This window comes from Protopterus annectens, chromosome 3.part0 (genome assembly GCF_019279795.1).
Source record: "Protopterus annectens isolate FY-2018-M chromosome 3.part0, PAN1.0, whole genome shotgun sequence".
NCBI lineage: Eukaryota > Metazoa > Chordata > Ceratodontiformes > Protopteridae > Protopterus > Protopterus annectens.
In genome coordinates this window covers 1,978,593,666-1,978,606,101 of record NC_056731.1, presented here as the reverse complement: position 1 = coordinate 1,978,606,101, position 12,436 = coordinate 1,978,593,666, and positions in this window count along the sequence as shown.

Sequence of the window (12,436 nt, the reverse complement as noted above, 5' to 3'; positions counted from 1 at the left end):
CTGTTAGCCCTGTGGTGTTAGGTCATGCGTTGGGTTCAGGTAAGTGTGCGGTTGGTATTATGTTAGGGTTAGGGGCGATTTAAATGAGTTAGGGTTAGGGCGCACGTTAGGCATGTATGCAATAGTGACAAATATTGGGGTTAGGGGCGGTTTAAGTGAGTTAGGGTTAGGGCGCGGGTCAGGTGAGTGTGCGATAGTAACGGACCTTAGGGTTAGGGTTAGGGTCAGGGTCAGTTGGTAGATATTAGTGTCTTTATAGTGACATATTAGCATTATTTGTGTTGACTGTTGCATAATGAGGAGTGTATGCACTAACATCTACAACAGTCAGATATGTATGGTCCACTGTTGTTGACAGACATGAGTGTCATTTCTTTAAGTATGTGATCATGCCCAGTATGACCTTTCAGTATTTTGTTGTCTAACATTGCCTTCATTTCTCTAAGTGTGGGATCATGCTCAGTATGACCTTCTCTGTTGAATGTGTGAATCCATGTCAGGTAGATTGTACTCCAGTGCAGACTTTTGTGTTCTACAACAAGGAAACTGTTTCTGCAGGATATCTGTAGATCAGTTGACAGTATGGGGTCAGAATGTGCCAAGGTTAGTGAGATACTGTAGGTAATATTGTCTGTGCTGCTTCTGCTGCATGGTCCTGGTGTTAGCAGAGATATTCAGACGTGTGTACTGTTATACACTGTGATGTTTTAAGTCATCAAGTACTGTCAGGTAGACATATTTGCTTGTAGTGATGTCCTGTGGAACACAGGGTGAATGCAGCTGTGTACAGTAATGTGGTCATATACCTACATATTCTTGCAAACACATGCTATTCTGGAGGGGGAGCTGCAGACACTTGCTGCTGGGTATGTGTAACTGGTTCAGCACCTTGGTACAGTGGTGGCAGAGGATCCCATACTTGTACAACCATCGACGTGACAGTATGGTCTTATCTTGCTGTGGCAATACCTCACAGCTGTACAGATTCACACAGGTTACCCAGAGGCAGGGGTCATAAGTTAGGACATTACCCCTACATATAGTGGTTTACAAGCAGGATTGTAGCCACCCATTCTTGTGTTTGCAGCCAGGGATAGTATGTGCACATGGCTGTATTTCGAACCTCACACACTCCATGCTGTCCATGCTCCCACCCCCCCCCCTTTTATTCTATCATCTTCAATACATTATGCAAACATTCTCTGATACTTTCCCTATAGTTATCACCTCATCATAGGAGTATATTGGTGTTGGTCCACAGTTCATGCAGTAGGACATGGTGGACATGTTACTGTGGTTTGTTCACATGGCCTTGCATATGGGTTCTGTGGACTGTGTTATGTTGTTATTTGGGAGTCCATGACATAATATACATTGGCAGTACAGGTGAGACACAGGCCTTTGGCAGAGGACTGCAGGCCATTTGGTAGTGATGCAGACCAGCTGTAGCAGGCTGTTGCATTCTGTCAATCCTACAGTCCCAGACTGTAATACAGTATATTCCCCTGGGGTGACAGGGTAGGTGTTCTGGTTGTTCATGCCAATACTTTCTGTCAGTATTTATCCAGTTGTGTGGATGCTGGGGTGCTGCTTACAGCTAGGCACACACCTGCATGGGACACCTGCTCTGCATGCTGCATTCTTTTACTATTGCCATACACAGGTGGGGGTCATATATTGTACCCATTCCCAACAGCGGGGATACGACCAGAAAGGTACCTGTGGGTGGTGTTTGGGTGAGCTGGGTGCATGTGTGCTATGGACACTACTTGCATCTGACTCACAGACATGCATGGGGCATTCCACTTATGCTGGCTTGTGCAGGGGCATCACCAGACTGTTACTACATTTCTACATAGGATTGGGGGGGCACACCTGTGTGTTACTACATGTCTACATAGGAATGGGTGCACACCTGACTGTTACTACATTTCTACATAGGATTGGGGGGCACACCTGACTGTTACTACGTGTTTACATCGGATTGGGGGGGCACAACTGACTGTTACTACATTTCTACATAGGACTGGGGGGCACACCTGACACTTGTACACATTTGCTATGACTGTACTGGTATGTCAGGTACTCCATTTCATTCTGTATTCTAATCTATCATGCTGAGTAGAGGCATATCAGTGTACTACAGGTCTTAGGCTTGATTGACCTACATATGAGTTTCTGACGTCTTACCCTTCAGAACTAACATCCCACTGCCTGACTTGTTGTAGTCTGTCTGTGTAGGCCTGGGGGGGTTACCCATAGTCATCATTCAGAGGCATTAGCACAGCCTTTGTTTGTGTTTATCTACACCTGTCCTGCTGGCTGAGACTGTTGTTGGGTATGTGAGCCTCCCTGACTGGCATGTGTGTGTCATATGGACACACATGTGGCCCAGCACATTTTCTGCAGTGGGTTTTGTCACCATGTGTAGTACTGGCTATTATGGTGACACCAGTATTTGTTACAGATCTCATGCTGCCACTATAGGTGTCTATTATCTGCTGGTATCCCATTCAACCACCCAATTCCCTTGCATGCTCACATCCATACCATAGATGCAAGTAACAACACATATTACTCCATTTGGCAACTGGTAGGAAGAGTGACTTACTTTGTGGCTGTGCTAGTATTGAGGATGGTGCTGGAGGGCTGCCTATGTCGGATGCACATAGTACACTCCCTATACATGGTTGAGCACAGGTAGTGTCATGCTTGGAATCCCTTTTACTGTATGTGCGAGTCAGACAAAGGTGTCATTCCCTGGGTCCCTCCTGTGTCAGTGTATGTGTTATGCATTGCCTCTTTGCCAAGGCCAGGGCATACTGGGCATGCCTCCTTCTACCTACTGGGGCAGGCTCAGTTTGTTCCTCTTCTGAGTCACTCAGTGCCTGTGCAGGCCTTGGCAATGGTGGGGGGCTGTTTGGCCCTGCCCCATGCTGTTCCTGCTGCAGCTGTTTCCACAAGATCATATTGTGTAGTATAGCACATAAGATGACAATTTCAGTACATGTAGCTTGTGAGGACTGCAAGGCTCCACCGGCTGTGTCCAGGCAATGGAACGATGACTTCAGCATCCCAAACACATGGTCTATTATAATTCTGGTCTGTGTGTGTTCCTCATTATGGAGTTCTTGTTCAGGTGTGTGTGCATTTCTGATGGTGTCATCAGCCACGGCTCTAGTGCATAACCAGCATCCCCCACTAGGTCACCGTTAGGGATGTCCCCACTGGCTAATCTCTGGTACAGCTGCGTTAGATGCCAGATGTGGGAGTCATAATAGCTTCCAGGGCAGCCAGCACACACATTCATTATAATGCTCTGGACATCGCCCACGACCTGGCAGTTGATGGAGGGGAAGACCTTGTGGTTGATGTAGACCCTACCCTGCTCACTGGGTGTTGCTTTGATGCATATGTGCGTGCAGTCTATAGCACCCACTACCTCAGGATATTCTGCTATTTGGTGGAAGAGATGCATATTGCTAGCCAATGCCTCACGGGTATTGGGGAAATATACGTGCTCACCAGCATGTGCTGACATGGCAATCAGGAACTGGTGGAGTACACTGGATGCTGATGCCTGTGAGATGCCCATGATATTCCCAGTTGGCCTTTGGAAGGTACCTGTGGCTAGTATACTTAGGCCTACACATACCTTGGTATCCACTGGGATGGGTTCCCCTCTGTTAGTTCTTTGTGTTAGGCATGGCCAGCACAGCTCAACAATTTGCTGTAGGAGGTCCCTGTCCACCCTATAGTTCTCCACTATCTCCAGCTCATGTAGCCCCTGGTAGGTTACCCTGGGTCTGTACACTCTTCTCTATCTCCTCACTGTGGGTTGGTCGACAGCATTCTCATCCCAACCTCAGTTTGTTCCAAATGTTGATGTACGATAGCTACTGCAGCTCCTATCATTTTGTTGTTTTTGTTTGTTAAAATTTCCCCACTTGTATACACCGGTGGTGTACAGTATGTGTGAAAAAACAGAGGGAAAGTTGTTTGCATAGTTTATATGAGTGTTCTGGGCTGGGTTGGACTGCTGCCTGTGTAATTGGCTGATTCTGATACGATACATTTCATCTGCCAGCTATGCTTGTTCTCCTTGATTACCTTCCTACTGCTGTTTTCCCTTACCATTGCCTTCCTGTTTAAGCCCAGGGGCACGCCGCACAGACACAGTGCTCAAATGTGCACAGAGCTGATATTTCTTGGTTTACTTTTTTTTTCCTTTAAAACCCGGTGCACGGTGCTTAGGCAATGTAAAGAGTGATAGGCAGCCTCAGGTACATCCCCTGCTAAGCTAAGGGCAAACCCGAGCCACAGGGCTCCAATCCTCTTACAGTATGCCTGACACCCCCCCATGATGTCAGCTAACTCTTAGGCTTGAGCCATGCTATTCCTGCACTTACACTGTTGGGTATTGAGGGAAAATCTGGGATTCAGTATCATTCCCCCTCATTTGCATAGGATTGCCTGCTAATACATAGTTACAGGTCCTACACTGAGCCTCCCTCCTTAGCAACCACTATTCACTGGCCATGTTGTCTTCTGCCTGCCATTGAGTATAATGGCAAAATAGTGATTTTGGTTAGAATGCTTATTTCAGGTTATTTTTTATATTTTCGGTCCGATCCCATTTGCGCTCCGATGCCCTACACTTAAACAGCCAAAATCGGCTAAAAAATAAATAAAGGTTATTTTTTTTTTTTGAAAATGTCTTCCATGCCAATGGCCATATATTTAGCCATTGGCATGGTTTCCCATAATATACACACTTTATTTGGAGCTGTCATGGCTCCGTTTTGTAGTTTGCAGAAATGCACTTGGTTACTAACCAAGTAAATTTCTGCACACTACACTAGTCCTGCATGGCCGTCTGACAGCTTCCTGAATCACAAATTCACCTCATTTGCATGTTTTTCACCTGAAAATGGGGTACTTTGCATACAAGGGCTGCGTCCGTGCAGGAATAGTGCAGGAGCGCTTGTGCTCACCCCTGCAGTTTATTCCTGGATCACATTGTGGCCATATTGCCTCCTGGAGCTCCTGCACTGTTCCTGCACACCGTGCATGGCTTCCTGAATCCAGAGATATATTTTTGCAACATTGGATTCCAACTCATTATATGGCATTCAAGCAGTCAGGGAACATCTATGTAAGTATAGCACTTATGTGGGAACAAGAAATTAAACATTTTGCCTTTTACTAGAGCTGGTGTTAACTAGTAATGTGTTTATCTTTGAGCAACAAATGTTTCATTAAGTTTTAGGTGTAGCAATGGGGACATCAATTGCAAATACATATGCAAATACACCACTTGATCGATGGGAAAGTAAGTATATATTTAATCCATCTGAAATATACACTGCTTATATCCTGTTCTAGAAACACTTTGTAGATGATGTATTTTTGATTTGAAAGGGTGCTGAACAGAGTTTAATGGATTTTGTATGTTATCCTAGACAATACTATAGACTTTTTTAAAATTTAAATGAACTTTTTGTAAAGATGATACAAATTTTCTGGACACTAGAATAAACAATAAAGTAGGAAAGATATCAGCTAGCAGCTACAAAAAGGAAGTAAAGGCCAATAGATATCTACATAGGCACAGTATGCACCCACACTATATATTTAAGGATATTGTTAAGAGTCAGTTTGTGAGAGTCAGCAGACTGACTACGGACGGACAGATTTTTAACAATCAAGTGGATGAAATGAAAGAAGAGGTTAGATCTAGGCATTTTGATGTATAACTATTAGAAAAGATGTCTCAGTATGTTATAAATGAAAGACAAGGGTTAGCAACACCTTATTATGCACAACATATGTATAGAGTAACACCTCAAACTGATAATAGTATGCATTATATTACTTCTTATATCTCCAAAACCAATACAGTGATTGTTATTTGAAATAATTGGAGGATTTTAAGTTCATTACCAGAATTAAACCACTACATAGCAAATGTTCCACAGTTTGCGTTTAGAATATGTCAAAATTTTAATTTAAAACAATTGGTAACTGGAATGGAACTTTGCCTTGTTATAATTGTTCTTTTTGTAGATAGATTTTAAGTCATTTTGAATTTATACACTGAGTTAGTAAAAGAAGATATGAATTTTGAGGTTTTGCAACATTTAATAATCAGAATATAATTTATATAGCTACCTGTGAAGTATGCCAGAGTTTTACATCAGTAAATTTAATAGAAAGCTTAAAGAAAGAATTTCTGAACATCTGTCTGAGATAAGAAGGGAGGTCATAACTAATTCTCTGGCAAAACGTATCAAAGAAAATGGGGCACAACACATTTTTAAATTTAGGGTTATACAATTAATAGATTGCAAAAACAGGGGAGGTGACATTATTAATAACCATGAGGTAGCTGAATAGAAATGGATCCTGAGACTGCAAACTGACAGAAAACCAGATTTGAATGCAGCAGTAAGCTTAAAAATCCATATTAAAATCTAGGCAAATGAAGTTGTGAATTAATATAAATTAATTTAAATTGTAATATAAACATATTAGTGAAGCTTCATAGTTAACAGGAGCTGTTTGCACAAATCAACATAAGTATTTTAATGTTATTAATCATATTTTAGTACTTATTGGAATGCTTCATCTTTAAGCCTTTCTAAATAATGTACTTGTTTTTGATTGGTGTTTCTTGTCATGTGTGTGGCTGATATAAAGTTAGGAAATGTTTTCTATGTCTATGAGCATTGAAAAAGGGAAGTGTCCTGAAAGCTTTGCATATAATTTTGTGACTATTTAATACTCTTTTTACATTTTATTCACCATTGAGGTCCAGTTTATGTTGGTTTACCTGTTGTACTGTTGCTACTGTCAGCCTCATTTATGGAGTCTCCTGCCTAGTTTTAGATTTTTATAAATTTAGCCACCAGATGCCATGAGCAGGAAGGTAATTCTATCTTATTAATGGAAACTGAATCCACAAACAGCTTGATCATGTTAAATACATGTTGAATCTCATAAGGAAGCATTTTTAGTGTACATCCCAACAGTCATGTCAGTCTTTTATTCTTTTGTGACTTACGAAGTAGTTTGGAAGAGATATGTTTTATCCATTTCATGGACTCAGAGCTGATGTATGCCTTTCTTAAAATTCCTCCAAGCCATAGGAGACTACATTAATAAAAGCAGAACAAAGCAAATATAATCTGTATGCCTCCCTCCTGACTAATATATCTATGTTATTCTTTGCTAATGAACCTGATTTGCATTTCATTGTAGTTATTTCCTCTTCAGCTGATCTTAGTAATATAACAATAAGGCATTGTCCTACATTCCTTTCATAAAACTTTGAATTTATTCACCTAGAAGGTGCAGCTTTGATTTCTAACACCAGCTCTTGCAATTCACAAATCTTACATATCTTACAGGAAGTTGAAAGACCTTATACAATAAGATTTTACTTACAACAGAGAAGGCAAGTGTTTCTTGGAATATTTTACAATGTCTGCATCCTTTACATTCTTTAGATAGCTAGGTGATTAGATTATTTAAATTATCTTTTGATTTAGATTTGGCTTATCCACAGCCATATTCATGCTTGTGCAATCTTTCCTCGCTTACTAACATTTTCACAGACAGCTCTGCAACTTTCTGTTAAGTCCTTCATAAAACGTTCACTTAATATCTTCAAAATATCACATCACTTTTTCTTAGGATTTTATGTTAGACAAACTAACTTTGCCGCAGTTGTTTCCTCACTTACTGCCATTCTGACAGCCATACCAGTACCCCACATCCTATCCTGGGATTATTTGTACCCCAAGTCACCCCATAGTCCAATGTCCACATTTACCTTGGGGTGAACAAGGAAACTAAGGGTATCCTGGGAGGTTTGCTGTCTATCATCTAGCCCAGGAGGTTAATATGACCAACACACTTTCTTCATCTCATGCCTTGTGCTTGTCAACACAGATCCAAGGGCAACTTTCCTCATTACCCCACACCTGTCCTTTGGTAGAGTCATCGACAAACACCCTTTGTCCACAGTGGGTACACTCATCCCTCTCTACCACTCTGTCAGTTTCCCAAGCCACTAACTGAACACAGGTCACTTGGGCCATAGTCTGGGCTTTATGTCCCCTACAGCACCAGAGTGGTTTGACTTTATCATACTTTGAACCAAACATCAGATGCACTGGAGACAAAATCAGGAAACATGACACTAATGTAGATGAACCAGAGGTGATATAACCAGAAAAGAATACATAATGCCACTGTCCCCACTGTGCATGAAGTAAGTGCTGCCTCCCATGACAGCTGACAGTGTTTCCCACATACAGTGCCTGTGCTGAAATACAAACATTATAGATAAGCAGTCACATAGCTCATATGGGTGGGGAGATATGCAAACAACAATGCAATAATACAGCTCCACACACATATGCAAGCAATAAAAGACTGAAAATGTTCTCAATGCCTATAACTGTAGCAGAACATGCAGATGCAAAAAGCAAGCAAATTGGTACTTTCCCTTTTTATGCACTGCAGGTGACAAGTAGAAGAGGAACTGAAACTAGAAATTAAACTGAAACCTGAGAAAAGAAAACTAAGAGACACGCTATTATAACAAAGAGTATTGTTTTTAGAGTTAAACAATATTATTTAATTTTACATGTGTTAACCGGATAGATGCAATAGTCAAAAGACTATTTTCAGGAATGATCCTGGCTAGTTATTAATAGAAAGGAATTATTAATCTCAAAATAAAAATGCAGGCACAAATAACAATATAAGCATAGTTTACATTACTGACAGCCAAAACACAATGTTACAGTAAGACACAAAGATATATTAATATTAATATGGTACAAATACATTCATGCTATAGTAGAATCAGAAAATTGTGAAAAAGTATAGGAGAATATTTGCAAACTAGATTTGGGCAGGATGAGGAGAGAGGAAGTTAAGTTCAGAAGGAGTGAAAGATTTATATGAGATAATATAATAAGAGTGAGAGACATACTGGTGATATAATGGCAATTAACAGTAGGTACAGATGTAAGATTATAATACTGAAATATAATTAAAATGATGAAACACAGCATGTGGTAATGCAAGGGAGGGATAGGCACACGGATATGACATGTTAATAGAATCAGGAACAGTCGCACTCCATTGTTTTGGTTGGGCACCACACAGTATGCTATTACATGTGCAGTCTGTTTAGAACTTCTGCTCTTGTCCCAGATATTAGGTTGAAGCAGCCCTTTTGAAGGCACATAGATGTCTTACATGACATGGACCTGGCTATTCTCAGCTCAGACACATTGCTTTGGTTTTCTGCAGCATTGCTTTTAGGTTGAGTATCATTAAGAACTATTAAGATACGAGTATGACTCTGAGTTTATTGAATTATGGTACAAATTGCTGTTTGCACCATATAGGACATCAGCTCTGCAACAGCTGTTATGTTTTACCTTGTTCTCTCTCACTAATTTTAGCTGTACATATTAGTCTTGATGGACGATAGGTAGTGGAGCTGTGTGGAGTAGAGCGATACAATGTAACAGATTCTGCTTGCCTTAATATCTTGTTATCTTTATAGCTGTTTCCATTGCTGTCTCCACTTCACCATTTAAATGTACATTGTAAGTATTTGACGTAGTAAAAGTAAAACCTTGGTGGTTTCCAGACTTAAGTCACTTGACATGAACTGTAAAATTTTCTGTAACCTGTTCAGCAGGTATTTCATATCTTTAAAACATGGTTTTGAAATTGGATAATTGTGGTTGGTACATATAATTATTCCCACAGCTATGAGCTACCTTTTGCCTTCAAACTAACAAAAATCAGCAACTATCTTTTGACAAGAAAGTTTTGCTAAGGGTGCTATTATTAACCACTCTCTCTCTGTTCTTGAGCTCTAAAATAGTTTAATATTTACCTCAGTAATAGGACCCAAGGAGTAATACGGTAACAGTCTAGGTCCATCTTTTTCTCTTACCAGATGGAGTCTCTCAATGCTCAGTAACTGGCTTATGCTTTTCAATGTATTCATTAACAACCTCCCTCTTGCCTTCACTAAGTTAGCCCTTATCCAGTAGGCTGATGATTCAGATATTACTAGCACAGCCCAAACAATCCCTGAGCTTCAGAATACCCCCCAACTCTTCTTCTCCTCTGTTGAAGCCATCTGAAACAGTCCAACCATTTATTAAAGTTTAAAAAACTCAACTAATGTTCACAGTCAAGATAAACTGATGTAAAACCAACTTCAGCCATTTTTGCTGCACACAGTACCACCATAGATTCTATTTCCCAAACAATACTCTTAGGTGTCATTATTGATGGAATGTTAAAGTTTGACCTCCATGTCCAAAAGGTAGACTAGAAAAAACAAACCCTGGGCTCTTATACAAAGCAACAAAGCCTGCTTGCAAATGCAAAGCTGCTACCTACTTACTTCACCCACTCTCATATACTTCATCCATTCTCACAGCTTTGCATTCACCAAGTTTGCAAAACCTGAGCAGTGCTACAATAAATAGCTAAGTTCACTTCTAATGCAAACCACAGCAGCACCATAAAACATCTCAATTGGCTTAAGTATCAATACCATCTCAAGTACCACCATGTTAAAACAGCACATAAAATGTTACACATCCCAGACAATTTCTCATCCCTTAAGTGTTTTCAGCAATGGTATACTTCCACTAGAAAAGCTCACTCTCTTGATAAAGTCCTGACCTTTGTCACTCCCTCCCTTAACTGCTAGTCTGACTCCCATTACTCTAGCTATGGTGAGAATATATGGTAATCTCTACCCACCATCATATAATAGATCAGCAAACCTAACTGCTTCAATTCCTCACTAAAAAACATATTTCAAGAATACCTGGTTCTGTTGTAGCATTATCCCCTTTGAGAAATCTCCTCTGCATCTGATTGTAGCCACTCCAATCTAATTTCCTTTTCCCTATGTAGTCACATTGGACCTTATTTTTTAGATATAACTGCTATACCCATAGGTCATTACCTCTATGTTCCTCTTACTGTACTATAGCTCCTACTTTATCTTCCTTAGCCTCAACTCAGTACACCCCTTTTTTGCAAACCTTATCCACTCAAAAAAAAAAAGTACTGTATTTACTTGCAGAAGGTAATATTTTACTGCAGTCTGATATGGTCTTTTGAATGCTTCCAGGATGTGAAAGGCTCTATTGCCAATTTCATTAAGTTTATCATCTTACGTGCTAATGCATGTCTCTTATACTCACCTAATGGAACTAACCTGTTTTTTCTTTCTTGTCTAAGTATTGGACATGGAAGTCTAACTTTAACTTTTATGATGACACCAAGTACATTGTGTTCATATATAAATACTAGGCTATCAGTATATAGACTACAAACCCAGACAATAACCAGATGTCCCACTAACAAGGCTTTACAAGCAGAAGGTTACAGTTAGCTGCCTGTCGGGTGCCAGGATCCGCCACATAACACAAGCACTCAGGTCACTCCAGAATAAGTACAAATACAACTCTGTCATTGTCCATGTTGGTGTGAATGACCTGAGACTTACCTCCCTGGACTACATGAAAAGAGACATGGAAGAGCTCTCTGATCATGTAGCCCAGGCCGGTATGACCCTGACCCTGAGTAGCATCCTGCCGTCACTAAGAATGATGCCACAGTATAAAGAAAAAAATGATCAATTTCAACAACTGGCTAAGTTTCTGGTGTCATTCAAAGGGGATCTAGTATCTGTCCACCTGGGATGACATGCTCGACAAGCCACATTGCTTCGCAAGAGATGGCTTGCACCTGTCACCCTTAGGCTTCCGAATACTGGCCAAGGCTCTTGCCGCCCCCATAGTGCCTTTTTTAGGCAAGGCTCAAAATACAAACTCACCACCATAAATTGCACAAGTAACCAAAAACTGAGGGTAATGCTACTCAACGCCAGAAGTCTAAACTTCAAAATGTACGCACCCGAGGCACTCCTCAGTATGGAGAACATCGACATCTGTGCAGTAACAGAAACCTGGTTTAAGGCTCCTGAGAGCACCCCAGCACTACTAGGCTATAACTCATACCATACCATACCTTTTGGCCACAGAACTAGGACCGAAACACAAAAGGCGGACCCGGGTGTATCCATATTCATCAAGGATACCCACACCTCCAGGTTAGTGGCACAGCACAATGCATCAGAGATCATCCATGTGCAACTAACAATGGGCAAAACTGCAATCCAAATTGTAGCTTGCTACAGATCACCCACCATGGCCCAGGACTCCCATTCCGCATTTCTGGAGACACTGGGAAATATGAAAGTCCTACCAAACAACCTAATACTGGGTGATTTCAATTACCCAAACATAAACTGGGAGAACTACTCAAGTACTAACTCCCTTGCCCAACGCTTCCTAGAATTTATAAACTCGAATGCCCT